Source organism: Scomber japonicus, chromosome 15 (assembly GCF_027409825.1).
Source record: "Scomber japonicus isolate fScoJap1 chromosome 15, fScoJap1.pri, whole genome shotgun sequence".
In the NCBI taxonomy this organism is placed as follows: Eukaryota; Metazoa; Chordata; class Actinopteri; order Scombriformes; family Scombridae; genus Scomber; species Scomber japonicus.
In genome coordinates, this window is record NC_070592.1 from 15,940,084 (window position 1) to 15,957,706 (window position 17,623).

General features: G+C 40.2%; 1 protein-coding gene across 1 annotated transcript in view; it reads right to left on the minus strand.

Annotated features, from left to right (window-relative positions):
- The window catches only part of atxn1a (ataxin 1a), a 92,209-nt gene that overhangs the window by 19,666 nt on the left and 54,920 nt on the right, over positions 1-17,623 (minus strand). Inside the window, exon 3 of the mRNA XM_053334472.1 lies at positions 10,865-10,980. The gene's annotated coding sequence lies outside the window, so the exon portion shown is untranslated. The remainder of the gene's footprint in view (positions 1-10,864; positions 10,981-17,623) is intronic.

The window sequence follows — 17,623 nt, forward strand, 5'->3', positions numbered from 1 at the left end:
AAAATTCCCAGAGCCCAAGTTGGCATCTTAAACTTTGTTTGTTTTGTGTCATCAACAGAGCAAAACCTTAATATATTCTGTTTACTTAGATACAAAGCACAGAAAATCAGTAAGTCATCACATTAGTGAAGCTGGAACTGACAATGTTTGGTATTCTTGAAACATTACTTGAACAATTCATAAATAATAAACACAGTTTCAATAATTTCTTTGTGGATCAACTAATCAAGTGTTCAACTAGTCGTTTCAGAACAACATTTAGCATCAATTCACAAGCTCATACCAAAAACAGCTACTACAAACTAAATACTGTACATATAAACCCACATATACCTTTTTCCTCTTTTACAGTTTCATTAGGTGTTCTGTTGAGATTACTACAAGGCTGAACTTCTTCATTTGGACCACTAGATGTCACGACTGGTTGCCTCACTGACAGGCATACAGTAGTCTATTTCCGTTAGTTAGCTGACCTAGTTAAAAGACCATTTGGAAGTAAATATAGATGAAATGTGCTCCTCAATGCTAAGAGATGTAGCACGCACAGGGAAGAAGCGAGCACTTGCTCACACAACGGTACACACATGCTGAACTGTAATGATTCCCGCTAGACTGACTGAGTCTAAACATGCACTAAAAAAGACATCCTGTTTGTGTTGGTTGGTCTTCCTGTCAGCTTGATATCAATCCAGTGTTCAGCTTGGAATATACATGGAGTGTTTCACTACTAGACAGGAGACATTTCAAAAGTTTGCTTTTAATGTGATAAAGGGGGAAAAGAACATACAAAGTGTACCCAAGAGGCTCGAATGAATAAGAGGATTGAAAAGGGTAATCTGCAAGTTCTTTGTGTTGTTTTTTTATTTATTATTTTTGGAAGGCATTTTTGGTCAGTCAGGACATCAGTCCTGCTGTTGCTCTTCTAGGACTTTCTGTTTTTATAATGTTCACATTAAAGATATAGTTCCTGTTTTGGAGGCACTATGGGGAATTGTAAACATATCAAGGTGTTGTAACCTTTAACTAGTCAATTTGTCTTGTATTTACTGCCAAAAGATCACTGCTTTATCGTTTAATATCACAATAAGAAAATGTTTTAGCTTTATATCAGAGCACCGAACTGAAGTCAAGAAAAATTCACAGAAGTAGATACAGACAGAGAGACAAACCAGCAGGCATTGAGAAAAAAACAGACTAGACAGTGCATTTGTTTCACAGTACGCTTTGTTTTGTCAGGTGACCTCAGCAGCACAGCAACACTCGTCTGTTGCCTTGGCAGCTAATTGGAGACTCTTGGTATTTAATCATAATTCATTTGTGTGGGTTTGTTTACAATCTGCAGTCAAGTGAAAGCAGTGCAAAAGAGAGAGAGAGAGAGAGAGAGAGAGAGAGAGAGAGAGAGAGAGAGAGAGAGAGAGAGAGAGGAAGAGGGAAAGCAGAGGTGGAGAACAAGCAAAAAGACATGAGGAAAAGAGAGAATCAGTTCTAAGAGATTTCAAGTGTTTGCATGGGGATTTTACTTCTTTCTCTGTATTGTCTGTCTTCGTTCAGCCGCTCTATCTTTCCATCTAAAACTTTCTCAGTCTGGCTAAGGTGGTCACACGTCAACGCCCTTCTATCATGTCTAAAAACATAAAACTCTGCTCCTCACGTTAACACAAAAGTCAAGAACCACCAATCAATTTTATTCAGATGCTCCCCACTGACTAACGGTTTCAACCAAGAAACCTGTTTTGGAGCTTGGAGCCCATCACAGAAGTGTCTAAAATATCACTTCTCCTGCAAAACCCACATTTTATTGTCCCTGAGCTTAAAAATGTCCCTATAAAGCTGTCACCTCCTCAAAATTTACATCTCCTGTCCATGACTGATGTATTTTATACTCATTACATAAAGTCACTAAGCTTTTTCATATAGTTGCATCTGGAGAATAACATGGGAAACTTGAAAAGTGTTCTTTGAAAGCAGATATCTTGACTCTATTCCATTTTTCATAAAAAGAAATTATAACTTACTGAAATATTTTTACTTGTGGTGTAATGCTGACCCATATGCAGTAGAAAGAATGAAAACAAATCCTATAATTTTCTCTTTTGTAATTTCAGAAGCAAGTAGTCATGGTTGACCAAAGTGACAGTTTGAATTAAAATATACCCTATGGGTTCATCATAACAACTGACTAATAACATCAAACCTCAGTCAATAACTGCCTCGTAAGAAGAATCTATGAAATGTCAAGTGCACTAAAATCTTCCACAAATACTGCTCCCCCTTTCATTCCTTCTGTCTTTCTGCAGAGAACTATCTCAGTCACAGCCAGTCACTAAGGAAACTGATGAAAAGCTTCTATATATACACACATGCACCCATATACATATCACAGACTTCTCTTCTCTCTCCCGCAAACACACACACACACACGCACACACACACACACACACTCTCTCTCTTGTGCTCTCAACCGCCCACGCAAACTTCACACACGCTGCAGTTATGACAACGACAACCCCCGCCTTCCTACACTCTCTTTACCCATCTTTCCCCCCTTCGTCTCTGTCAGAGAAAGTCTCAGCTCTCTTGTTTATCCATGTCTTTCCATCTGTCTCTGTGGGTATGTGTGACTGTGCAAGTGCAGGCGGCTGAGAGACAGCAGAGCAGGTGCAGAGCCACCTAATGGTCACATACCCAACACGCACACATCCTGCAACTCCGGCTTTATGAAGGCACACACCTATTACTTAATCATATCAGACCAACATACTGTTCAAACTCCATCATTCATAACCGTTTGTAATTATTATATAATCATGTCAACAGTGCCCTCTGAATTGTGGACCAATTACACACACTAAAAATAAATTTCACTTTTTTTCCATCTCTGTGTCTCTCACAAACACTCTGCCAGGCTGTGTTAACTTACTGGCAGTGTAGCGTGCTACTTCTGCCCAAGCCACATCCCATTCACAAACCTGCTAATCCACACACACTATTAGATCCCTCCTAGTCACACACACACACACACACACACACACACACACACACACACACACACACACACACACACACACACACACACACACACACACACACACACACACACACACACACACACACACACACACACAAAAGAAGTATGCATGTGTGTGCGTGTGTATAGGATTAGGGAGGGACTGGAATGGATGGGCAAATCACTGCTAAGCTCCTCTATTGCTGTATAATCCTACTGAGCACACACATACACATACACACACACACAGGCAAATGCAAACATGCATGATGCAGACGTGCACATGCAGTGCACACACACAAACATGAATTGATGTTTTCTCTTTCATTGTCACACACATACAACACAGTTACACACAAAAAGAGGCAGCTATCATAGACATTCAGACACACAAATACGCAGGCAGTAGTCCAACACACTCATTCAAGGGCAAACGCAGACATAAACATCAAAATATGATTTCAAAGACGATGTATAATCCTACTCAGAGAATGTGTGTTACTCCACAAAAGAGAGAAAAAGAGCAATGCACGAGGGGAAGGAGGGAAATTGGAGAGAGAAAAATAGAATTTTTTTTCAAAGGCACAATTGGGAAGAGAAAAGTAGAAGACAGAAAAGAGGAGAGAGAAAAAAAGCGACAGATAACTATTATTCAAAAACACATCCATTCATCAGTACACCATTCATTTATTTGTCCTACCTACCCACCTATCTTTTCATTGTTCATTCCTTCAACAGAAAACCGGCATTAACAGTGAATGTCGCTCACTTTGAATAGAGGAGAATCTGTTATGTGACTGTGACTTATTGGCTTAATCTAGCCTTTCATGGGAACTGGGGAAAATAATTGAAGGCATTTGCAGATATTTGATATTTTGAAGATGAGTGAATTTCCTTTTTAGATATCAAAGTTAAGCTTGGACATGAACTTCACTTACTTGATATCCACTATGTATCATTTTTTTATGTGATTACAGTTGTTCTATTATAAAATATTCAGATGGCATAAGTTTTGGTTTGAAAGAGGTAATAATTTAGAAATGTGTCAGTCTATACATTTTTTTTAGCCCATTTATCCTAGTGTCCCTGATACAGATGCAGTGGTAACATAGTGCCACAGTTTAGTGACACCATCATTTGCTGGCACCAAAGTTAGGAAATTCTTTCTTTCTATCAATTCTATTCTATTCTATTCTATTTATTCAATGCTTCATGGCTTTAAATAACAAAATATCCTCAATTTCCACATCATCAAACATCTTCCATTTTTATATGACAGCTTAAAATCCAGCCGAATTTGAATGCATACTGTATGCAACACATCCATATAATCTACATGTAGACTGTCAGTGAAAAGACATTGTTCTCTTAAAAGGGATTTCCTTGCTCAATATTCATAGAAAAGACGATTTGTAAAGCTAATCTTTAGTAAATCATCTTTAATGTTTATCGCATATCATCTTCTTGGTATGAGGGTAGGATTCCATCATAGAGATGTACAAATACTCCATTACAAATAAAAGTCCTGCATGAAATATCCTACTTAGGACAAGAAGTATTAGCAGCAAAATGTAGTTAAAGTATTGAAGTAAAAGTAGTGGTTTGGTAAATGTAGTGGAGTAGAATGCACAATATTTCCTTCTGAAATGTAGTGGAGTGGAAGTATAAACTAGCATCAAATGGAAATACTCAAGTAAAGTACAAGTACTCTAAAAATTGTTCTTAAGTAAGCAGGAAACCAGATTTAGATGACGAGAGTATGATCATTTCTTAGCTGAAGTCTAGTTGACGGCAGGCTGACAGGTGTGGAATGTGTGTCTCTGAGGGACTGCAGGGTGCACGGCGCTAAACAGAACGCCTGCAGAGACAAATGGTAATGCACTGAACTGCACACTGCCTCTGTTTATGCTTGAGAGTACACACACACACACACACACACACACACACACACACACACACACACACAGGACAAGACAAGAGCACACTCAAATGTTTTTTTCCCCTGATGGAGCCTGCATGCGTCCACATCTAGGATGGACAACTAAACTGTTGTGTTCACGGAAGGTGAACTGCCCCGCTGTAATGGGCATAGGCAGGCAGACTAGCACTAATTGGCATGAATGGGCATGGCAGCGGACATTGTGTGGATGAAGGAGAGGTGGGTGACTGCTCAGCATGTGTCCTTGTCTGTGAATAATGTGTTCCACCTTTTCAAAGGCACACGGACAAAAATGTCAGACAGGCAGCAGCACTAGGTGAGCATGCAGACTCGTACACAGTCATCAAAGCCTTCTGCTCTACACAAACACACACAACACACTCCTGGGATTCAACAGGACAAGCATGCAGTACACAGTGAAGCCTTACAGAGCTCAGCTATCATCCAAACAAACAAATTCCATAGCCAGGAACATGCACACGCACGCCACACACACACACACACACACACACACACACACACACACACACACACACACACACACACACACACACACACACACACACACACACACACACACACACACACACACACACACACACACACACACACACACTCCACAGGTGTCTGTATGCTGCCCAGCAGTGTGTCTACTCCAGAGGCAAAACACTGACTGGTGAACAAAATACACAAACCTATATTCATGTCCATTCCCTCTACTGTACACAATCAAATGTATATAATCATGATGAATAGCCTAGTTGATTGCTATCAGGCTCCCACAGAGGAAAATGGCTCCAGTCAATTGGGCAATTTCTACATTGCTGAAGATTGTTTTGTGTGCCCTGTCAGCAAAGGGACAATGAATCATGCTGCAACAAGTCTGTGATCAACTGGAAATACTGTAGCATATAACAGAAAACTTAGACATTAAATGGCCTTGTTAGTTTTATGAATAACTGAAATATGGATGGTAATCTATTACCCAGACATTGTGCATGTACTCAGGGGGTTACACTGTGGGTATTTCTAGAGACTTCTGTAGAGACAAAGAAATACACAAAACTATATTTTACAATTAAAGCCACACAAGATATGTCAAAAATAACACACCGACACACACAACAATCAACTGGAAAATTGACTCATAAATGTACACACACCAAACTATTTTCAGTCTACTTTACTCTTTGATGACGAACTGTGATTTTCCATGATTCCTGGACTAAATGCTAGACTCCAGATGTTACCATTTCATGAGGCACATACAGGAGTTTGAGCTTAGATGTGAAAACAAATTAGCTGACACTGGCTTGTTTATATGTCTATTCATATTCATATTAATATTAATATCATTTGATGTACTATATATATATTTAATGACTCTTCTTGCAACCTAGTGTCTTTTGTTAACATATGGCACCCACCTTATTACTTAAACAAAATGAGGGTTTGACATTTTTATTATATCATTGTGACTTGATTAAAAATACATGCAAGGCTCCTCTGAATTATAGTTGTACATCTATTCATATTAATGTTTTTACTTTCACACATTTATGTGATTACATTCCTTCCTGCACATATTTTCCAGAGGATGACTTGTACTTGGTTGAAACATCACAAATAAAATCTGAGGGAGCTTTTACATTTCAGCATTCTGTCAATAATAATATATATGCTGTTAATATTGCGAAACCCAGGTTTACATTTGTGTTTAACTACCCACTTACCAGCCTCTCCTGTCTTAACTAATCAGCTTGCACATGCAGGCTACTGTTGAAATATTGAAGTATACAGTCACACTGCCCATACTTGAGGAGGAGTGGGTTCACTCCAACTGCTGAATACTTCACAGTACAGAGAAAAGGAAAAAAGCAGAGAGACAGACTGACCACACTGGCTTCTCTTTGCTTGTGTGACTTTTCCAACTATTCTTTCATTTTCTTTCAACATCCGTATTTTCAGCATTTATTTGTGCGCACACTGTACACACAAACACAGATGAAAGGAAATTCCATCTCAGTGACATTCACTGGGTGGGCCTTTTTAGACTGAAGAAAGACCAGTAACCGCTTTATGTGTGTGTGTGTGTGTGTGTGTGTGTGTGTGTGTGTGTGTGTGTGTGTGTGTGTGTGTGTGTGTGTGTGTGTGTGTGTGTGTGTGTGTGTGTGTGCGGTTACCACAAAGCACAATTTGTGCACAAAATTCTTCTGTTCATATGCAGCTGTCTCATGGGCTGACACACACACATACTGTTTGTTTGAAGGAGGCTGTATTCTTACAAGACACAATGCCCTTTGACCCTGACTCCACCTCAATCGCAAACTCAATCTTTAGTGTGCCTGTACATAGTTTGACAGCAGTTATGTAAGGATTTATAGTGGGAGGAAGAAATGGAGTGTGAGAAAAATTGATGGAGGGACACGTAAAAAGAACAGATGAGAAAAGGACATTGGGAGGAGGAGAGGGGAGGGCAGGATTTAAAAAAAAACAGAAAATGAAGGAGGAGGAGGAAAAAGATGAAGTGAGATGGTGATGTCACCTTGTAGTAGCACTGCAGTGAGAGAGTGAGAGAGAGAGAGAGAGAGAGAGAGAGAGAGAGAGAGAGAGAGAGAGAGAGAGAGAGAGAGAGAGAGAGAGAGAGAAATACTTAAGAGATCTATTAGCTGATACAAGTCATGCAGATAACCTCTCACTCTTTAGGGAATTGATTCGAGGATATAGTGTGGAATGCTGTGTGTGCGTGTGTGTGTGTGTGTGTGTGTGTGTGTGTGTGTGACGATGAAACTCTTGCTTTGGGCCTTAGGACATAATGTAGAACTACTAGAAATCTCTCTTTTGAGAGCTAACTTTAGTGTGCAAGCACGTAAATGTTTGTGTGTGTCTAAGAGAGAGAGAGAGAGAGAGAGAGAGAGAGAGAGAGAGAGAGAGAGAGAGAGAGAGAGAGAGAGAGAGAGAGAGAGAGAGAGAAAGAAACTCCCTGCAGTTTGAGTTGCACATTTACATGCTCATTCTTTACAGTCACTTAGATGTGCATCTGTGTAAATAACCATTGCATTTTAGGATACACTTGGCTTTTGGTTAAGGTTAGGGTTGCATTTATGGTTTAGTCTCCAGAGAATGAATGTAAGTCAGTGCAATGTCCTCCTAAGCGACAAAAACAAGTTTGTGTGTTCTATGTGTGTGTTTCGACAGGACAGCATAATGGAATGCCTGGGTTCAAGACTTGCCAAGAGCACTTTTCCCATACGCCAGGGAGCCAAGACTTCCCCAACCAGCCAAGAATAGCACCGACTCTCCTTCTCTCAACTCTCTCTCTCTCTCACCCACACACCCACAAACACAAGCACTCACATTTTTTTAGTCTTTGGATCCGACAAGAAAGAGAGTGATAGTGTGAAGGAGACAGTGAAAATACACTCTGAATAATCACACTGTAATTACACTGTTAACCTTGTACAACCTGCTTTAACATTACTTTATATACTGTAGTCATGGTAATAAAGCAAATTTAAATTTGAGAAGACAGAAAGATAAGCGTGTTTAAGTCTGACTTTCTGAGATATATAAGAATGTGTTTTTGGACTGAAATGAACTAAAAGGGAGAGAGAAGGAGACTGAAGGAGGGAGAGTGTGGGAGGGAAAAAGAGAGAGAGCAGCATACAACATACATACAGAGATTTCAACAGGAAAACCGCAGCACTCTCCAAACTGGCTGCTCCCTGTGGGGTAAATCAGAGTGCACTCTCTGTGTATACGTGCTCATGTGTGTATGTGTACACTTAAACAAGCATGTTTGTGTGAAAAAGCAATAGACCGGCGGATAAAGAGGAGGCCTGGGTTCATTCCCTGAGAGCACTCCCTACTCCCATTGAGAGGCACCAAATGTTGAGGCAACAGAATAACAGGGAACAATAGGGTTTCCACTCCAAAGCACGGCCATAGTGTAGGAAACACTTAAACCTCATTCACAGCTGGCTATCACAAAGTATGACATAGTTGAATACTTCAGTTTTTGTCCTAAAAACTAGCTAAACTCTTTTTATTTTGAACTACTTATCTGTTCCTGAAAAAAATCAGCATCTCCAAAGACTTTGGTCCAAATATTTGTGACCAAATGATTTGTAAAACCACAACAAAATTGGAAAAACACTCCACTCCTACCTACTTAGCCAAGTTAGATTGCATATCATTCATTCATGCAAAGAAATTATTAAGCAAATTAATTATTAGCAATGACTTCTGAGGTTATTGTCCAGTACGGTATTACTTTTTTAATGTCTGCACTGTTGATGCATGCACTGTGGAAATGTTTTTAATTAGTTTGCAACACATATTATTAGCTCATAGCTGGACAGATCAGGGCTGCCTTGAGACTTCACCTGCCAATTAGTATGTTGACACCAGTAAATTCCAGCAGTAATCTCCCACTCTGTGTGCAGATGTCTGGTGGAGGTGGGTTCCTGTTTGTTATTAAAGTCGCCCATGTCCAATTGTTTATTGCTCACAACGGCTGTAAACAGACATGCAGAGTATCCCCCGGGCAAAGAGGCAAGTGGAAAATAACATTCAAGCCAATCTGCAGGAGAGAACTTGAAAACTTGAAATGTTTGTTCGTATTGATTTTCTATGACTCAGTGGGAAAATGCCTTATAGTGAGTAGAGAGACTATCCATCACCCTGAAGGCCTCAATTCAAATCCTTGACCCCAAGCATTTACTCTGCTGAAATGTCTACAAGCAAGATAATTGCAGGCATCTCTGAAGGTGCTATTCTGTAGCTGACCCTGTCCTCTTACTTCCCTGTGGAAGAGGAAGAATTAAAAAGAGAATTTCTCCTCTGGGGATCAATATTACAACAAAAAGACTGCATGTACTGCGAGTCATTCAGAGAAAAATCAACAGTCGCAGCTTGTCGGTTGCTCCTAAAATTTTTTAAAAAGTGGCAGATTTGTTTACAAAGAAATTCATGACTGAACATACATTGAATAGATCCCAATCCAACGCATAAACTACAATACACCCCACCCACACACACACACACACACCCTTCTCCTCCTCAGGCCTTACAGAGACATTATTTATAGGGTGTTTTTGCAATCTCAGCACTGCCAATAAGCAACTCTCACAGGAAGACCCCTCACTAACTGATTCCTGAAGGTGCTATGCATGAAAATTTATTGCAGCTCCAAAAACAAACTGTCACTAGGCAGAGTAGTGTTCCCTTAGTCTAAAAATTCCTCTCCTCCAATCACAGCATAGGCAGGAAACAAACTTGATTGTAAGGCCCACGGGCTTCATTTCAGTGACTAAATGATGCATTCTTATCTTTCTGACGGTTTTCCTTTAACCTTTCAGCAAATGTAAAAGAGTGGGTGAAGGATTAAGTCGTCTACCATATTGTTTGGTGAGCTCATTATATTGCATGACAGCGAATGGGGATTAGAAGAGTAAGCCACTAATTTGAACCCACCCACACACTTGCGACGTGCTGCGGCTCAACATTACACTGAGGGAAAACCTTGGCTCATTCACGTTGAACTGTACATATGATGAGCTGCCACTTCCCTCACATTAAAATCAAATGCATTTTACTTTACATGCATCTGTGCTGTGACCAGGGTGACAGGTTTATCAGGAAAACACGGCTTTTGGCAATGGAGAGAGGACGAGGCTGAAAAGCCCTTGATGTCAAAACTAATAACATCAAATTAAACATGACAGTAAGACTAACATTTTTACACTGGAATACCAACATGGTGGCACTGTGTCAGTAATGATTCAGCAGTAAGAAGTGAACTACTGCCCTCAAGCTTATTAAGTACAGCTTCAACTCAAGCTTGGGTCCCATCTATTCACAAAATACTATGATATAGACAAAATACATGTGTACAGGAGGGACAGGGACATTCTCACCTCATTCAACACCACTCCTCCAGACCCCCCTGGTTTGTCAGCAGGTGGTACAGCCCATGGAGAGGGTTCCAGACTATCCCAGAATGCAGTGTGTTGACTCAGGGACTCAGCACTCCCTGGTGGATGAAAACAACAGAAGTTAATACTGAGGACTAAACTTTTTTACTGTACAACACACAGCAGAATGTATTTTGGCATACATCACAAGCTTTATTTAACAAAGCAACATACGTAACTCAGCTTTGATCCATAGGCACAGAGATATATGGGATTCTCACATCTCGTAACCTATGATTCTCTGGAAGTGCTAATACTGTCTGTATACATCGGACAATCAAACATGACAAAATCACTACATAGTGGTTGTATATGAGGATTATTACAAAGGTACATCGAAATGAAATTGAAATGAAGAGGAAAAGAAGAGGTGCAGAATTTCTCATACGAATTAGTTTAATTACATTCTTCCTGTTGAATGTTCTTGCATATAGTAAGCACATTAAACCTTGCTCTTGTTTGACATTTTCACTGCGTGTCCATTCTTTGTGCAGATTTCATTTGCAATTGCTGCTGCAATGTTTTGTTGTTTTAAAAACTGCAACCCAAATACAGGTCATCGTTATAAACAGGAACTGACATATTCACACACACACACAAAAAAAAAACCCAAAAACCGAAAACGCCAGAGCATCTTTAAAGAAATCAAATGTGTAACAAGCTGACTTAAATAGACACCCACACACCAGCATAAGAGACAGACCGGCTGATCGTCGACTGCGTGCACACACTCTGTGGGACTAATTAGGCAGGTTGTGGTGGAATGATGTGGATGTTACAGGGATACGAGAAACGTGTTCCCTGCTGTTTAGTCAGCTGCGGTGTGTGCATACTTGCGTGTCTGTGATTGTTTGTGAGATGTGTGTGGAGGTGTGTGGGTCGTCAAACATCCTACTGACCCACTTCTTAAATGTCTGAAAACAGGGAAAGAAGTAAGAGAGTGTGTGTGTGCAGTTGTCTAGTTGTGGCTGTTAATGTTTTATGGAAGGTAGATGAGGGAATTAGAGTATGTGGCTTGCTTTGTTTGTGTATTACATTAGTAATAGTAAAATATATCATTCAGCACACACTGGAATTAAACTAGAAACTCTATTCCACAAGGGATTGAGAGCTATGGTGGAAATGAGATATGACAAAGGAAAAGTGAGACAAACAAATAATAAGAAAGAAAGGATGTCTTGTATTGGAGACAAAGAGGGCTACATGAGTGTCAGGAAAGTTAAGCATGTATGCACACACAAATGAAACTGCCACTGTCCATTCTGGCTACCACAGAAAGCAGTGGGGTCTGTGTGTACTAAAGATAGAAGAGAAAGAAGAAAAGAAGAAAATGGATGGAGACTGATGCCACAGATCACCAGACACCAACTGACAAAAGAATCCATGAGATGGTAAGGAAAGTGAGAACTCAAAACAAGTGGAGACAAAGAAAGGAGAGATGGCAACATAGAGTGAGGAATGGCACAAAAGTTACAAGAGTAAAGAAAAAAGTAGAGATCCACAGGTGACATAAAGGAAGACAGAATAGATAGGACATAAAGTTAAAGCAGACAGAGAGAGAGAGAAAGAGAGAGCTAATAAAGAGGAAGAGAGACACAGAGAGAAACAGATGGTGGCAGAGAAGAGACAGATATAAACTCACTGGGAGAACAACACTAGCTCTGCTAGTGAGACACAGCGGGGAGTACAGAAAGCTGCAAAATGTCATAAAAGGGAGGAGGATGGATAGTGAGAGGGAGGGCAGAGCAAAGCAGGACAGAGAGTGAGGATTTCATTCTGAAGCTCTATCCAACTTTCAGGGAAAATACTGCAATACCTTATAGTTTTGAACAGATTTAGATGTTTCTCCATGTAAAACAAATATCCCTGAGGTCTTTCAAGGAAAAAATGTAAGTACACTTTTGAAGCAGGTTGTATTTCCCTAAATGGGGATTATACTGTATCCCATTCCTGACCTCTCATTGAGATAAACATATAACTAATCTACCAAAAAAAACCCTAACTTTTTAAAACTATTTATGACAAATCATAAGTTCAACTGCAATACAAACTTGTTAAATCAGTGTATACACAGAATAATAAATCATTGAGCTGGCATTAATATTATAATATTGTTACACATAAGTATCAGATTTAGTTATTGAAATTCTCACTTCCACAGGTGGGTCTGTGGCAGCAATAAAACTGAAATCTCATCAAATAACGTAAGTAAAACAGATTATGTGGTTTAGAATCTTGCTTTGAAGTCTTAATACCTGTTTCACAGTGATGTTTGACTGTCTATAAAGAGGATGTGAATATAAATGCTTTTTAGCCCGATTACAAGCTTCTTCTTCAAAACACAAGCATAGTACCCTCAGTGCACACTTACGGCCACACATACACATACACACACACACACACACACACACACACACACACACACACACACACATACACACACACACACACACAAACACAACTATACACTTTGTCTCAATCCATCATGTCCAATCCAGAAATCAGGCATGCTAAATTAGTCAGGAATGGAGGAACGGTTCAGTGTAAACCACATTAAATGAACGACTGATTGCATTGCAAAGCACAGTGGAGAAGACAGTTCCTACAAAGAACTGTGTGTGTGTGTGTGTGTGTGTGTGTGTGTGTAACAATAAACAAATTAATAAATAGTATATAATCCAACAACTGTGCAAGTGCAGAAATAGATGTGTGCATGTGTTGAGAGTCAACTTGGCTAAGTGAGAGAGAGAAAGGTTTAAATGGCTTATCAGTGAGAGAAAAACTGTTTCAATAAACTAAAAGGTGAGGGTTTAGTGTTTTGCTTTGGGGAGTTTTGCTAGTACAACCAAAGTGTTGCAGCCAATGTTGAAGTGACTAAATGAGTAGCATGCTCACTTAAAAAGGACAATACTACAGTCCTTTGTGTGTTTGTCCGCCTGTTGAATTTTATTACAGTGAGTCAATGTGTTCACAATTTTTGGCCATCTATGTGTGTGTGTGACTATGCATAGCAATCCAAATCAAAAGGCAATGCTATTCAATACATCTAACAACTGTTCTCTCTATGTAGGTTTTTCTACATGCTGGCATGATTACACTACGAATACTTTTGTCACCTCAACCATCAGTTTCTCAGTACAAAGTGCTTGCATTCTTCCCTTTATCGCCCCAACAAGTGTAGTCCAAAAAATGCTGTCCACCCACAATCACCACGGCTTTTGCCAAATATATTGCCTATAGTACAAGTTTTGCCTAACAGAGCAGTCTTTTTCTGAAATGGCTACAAGCTGTGGAACCACAACTACTGGGTTCTATGGCTAACATCAGCAAAAGATGCACCCAAAAATGCCTGTGAAGGTTGCATTTCTCTCCCTTAAACAAGTGCTTGCTGAAAAATACATTGTTGAATGTCAGACTCTAACTGGAAAAATGCAAAGTTGAAGGTTATAATTTGGACACAGATTATAAAAAACATATTATAAAACATACACATGCATTTTCTCTTTCAACTTGCTTAGACCAATAACATTGTCCGTAGTACACATTTACCATAAAACATGACAGACAATCACACCTGCAGGATCACACACACACACACATAGACAGAATGCTTTGGGAGCTGACGTAGTGTCTGACAGCTGTTTGGTTGGTTGAGGCAGAAGAATGCAGTGAGTCTTTTTATATGTGCACATGTCTGTGTTTGTGTGTGTGTGTTTGTGTGTGTGTGTGTGTGTGTGTGTGTGTGTGTGTGTGTGTGTGTGTGTGTGTGTGTGTGTGTGTAGACCGAGTGACTGACCATCACTGTAATGTAAGGGAAATGCCTTCCTCAACCACAACCCCATTTTCCTAGACTCCAACATATCTGCCATACCACAAGTGAGGAATCAGCCCTCTGAAGGTTCAAGGTGCTCATAGCAGGAAGGAATGTTATCTTGTGTGCACACATGTCAGCAAAAGACCTGTGTCCTTTACTTATCGTCATTCTTAATCTACTATTCTGCGCGCTTTCGCTTTGTTACTAGAAGTGTGTACGTGGCAGCTGCGTTAGGTTCAGTGCCATAGAAAAATTCCTATTGCTGACCCGGACTATTTTTAATACCCAATTTTATAATATACTGTTGGAAGGAAGGACTAAAGATCACAAGCCAGGAAGCAAATACAAATCATTCAACAAAGACAAACATAAAAGAAAGGTCAGCTTTCCCAGGTCTCTCTCTCTCTCTCTCTCTCTCTCTCTCTCTCTCTCTCTCTCTCTCTCTCTCTCTCTCTCTCTCTCTCTCTCTCTCTCTCTCTCTCTCTCTCTCTCTCTCTCTCTCTCTCTCTCTCTCTCTCTCTCTCTCTCTCTCTCTCTCTCTCTCTCTCTCTCTCTCTCTCTCTCTCTCTCTCTCTCCAATCAAACACCATTTATAGCCATCTGTTGCTCAGTAACTCTTTAGTCTACAGTGTGACACATAATAATACAGCTCACACTTGTGAAGATGTCAAACCACACTGTAACAAGAAATGGTGCTACTTCAAGCTAGCTGAGAGCAATCTAAAGCTTGCTGGTCCATTTCATATAGTTTAACTGATGCAAGTCACAGTTTTCTAGCATACTTGTGAATGACAGCTGACCTAATTTTGCAGTGGATGTATTAAAAGTGCATAGATTCAGTGATGATGCAATAAAATAGACTACAATAGGTTAAAGTTGGAACACCAAGACTCTCAGTGATGCTGGAGCTGATCATAGTCAGAATTCATCAGACTAAATGCTATCAAGCAAAGCATCAAACAAAGAACAACCATGAGAAGTATGTAGAGCCCTACCGAACTAAAAACTCTAAGTTAAATGGGGACATATCGTGTTTTTTGTGATTTCCTGTTATTTTCATACTGCACCTCTACTTCCTCCTTGTGATGACATCCCATCATTGGCCTGTGCCTACAAATGGTATGTTCCGTAAACTTTGTTGCTAATGTTATTACCAAACTTGGCTATGGGCTGTTCACATTGGCCATTTGCATATTTTGGATTGGATTAGGGCTCAGACATGACTAAACCAGCATGTTCCAGTCTGAACTGAGTGGCTGCATTAAGTTAGGGTTAGGGTTAGGATTTCTATTGAACTGTAAATCATGCAAAGATATGCCATTATAGCCCCAGAACATGATTATAGACTTAGAAATGTGGTTGATACATCCCCTTTAACCAACAGTCAAAGGGTTTCTGAGACTGATTGGAAGAGAAACAGGGTTTCCCACAGCGTTTACCGCAGGAGCACTGCCTCGCCTGAGGTAAAGACTGCACCTGCTAACCTCAGAAGAAATTATTACTCTTGTATGAAATATAGCATTAATCTTTATGGTAAAAAATAGCACAGGTCCTGTATCACACAGCAAATGCCATGAGAGGAAACTGTGTATGCCTTCATTTAGTATCTATACTGATCACAAGACAATATGCATGAGGATCTGTCTGATTCAGCTCAGCAGACAACACTTGGTGATCAATCATATGTTTTGGTGCTAATTAACCAGATTAATCAGAGCAGCATGTCACACTATTGGAAAAGAAAGAAAATCTGAGTCTAACTGCTCAATCAGAGTCTGAGCCACAATCAGAAACGGATGGGATCAGTTCCCAGTCATGACATTTATTTGCTCATTAACAATAAAATCTGGAAAACAACTAATTGAAAAAATGGAGAAACCTGCTCAGAGAAGATGTCTGATTGGCCGACTAATCAGCTTGAGGAGACAGCTGCTGCTTTGAAGCTTTCACTTTCTGGGTTCACTTGTCCTGTGCACATTCGCAGACACACCGCCACTCTGTCAACACCCATGAGCACAGCCGTCATCTCTAGTCATGACAATGTCTCCTATCGTATAATCAAGTAGGCAGGGTAGGGTGTCCGGCCTGAGTTTTACTTTTTGTGAGGTTATACAACTTCACTAGTGGGTGGAGCACACACACACACGCACGCACATAAATGCATGCACACAAACAAACATGCATACCATAGAGAAGGCGCATGCAATCATTTGTCCCAAATATAAGACAATGGGGTAAGACAAATCCAAGGCTGTATGTATGTGTGTGTGTGTTAGTGTGTGAGCTTCTGCGTTAAGAGGGCATGCTGAGAGAATAGGAAGCATGCTTTCTGTGCCAAACCTCCCCTTGGCAGTCAAACAAGGACACACTCACACACACAAACACTAAAAAAAACACACACACACACGCAGTGCTGAGTGTTTTAATTGGCCACTGATTTGCCAGTTAGTGTTCTTGCCACTCTCTTCACCTCACTGTGCTGGCCCCCTGCCCTACAGCCTGGCAGAGGCACAGCTGGACCTCGAGAATGTGTGCATGTGCATGTGCATGTGAGAGTGTGTGTCCGTCTGAAAGTGTGTGTCACCTTGAAGTAATTAGTTTCACGGGAGTATGTGTGTCTGTGCATGTGTGTAGGTGTAGGAAGGTGTCATGTCAAACAAATACAGTTCCAAGAGGTTCAGTTTCAGGATCAGATTCCTCAAATTCTCAAAGTCTCAATTTTTCTGCAAGTACTACTTTATTCAATTTATTAACAACTCTTCAACTCTTCACATATTTTGGCTTTTTTGGAATTTGGCATTAAATTCAGATCTCAATGTTCCACGTTGGGAAAAGCATCTTCAGTGCTGTGTGCGGATATGTGGCTGATGGAGGATGTACTGAGAATT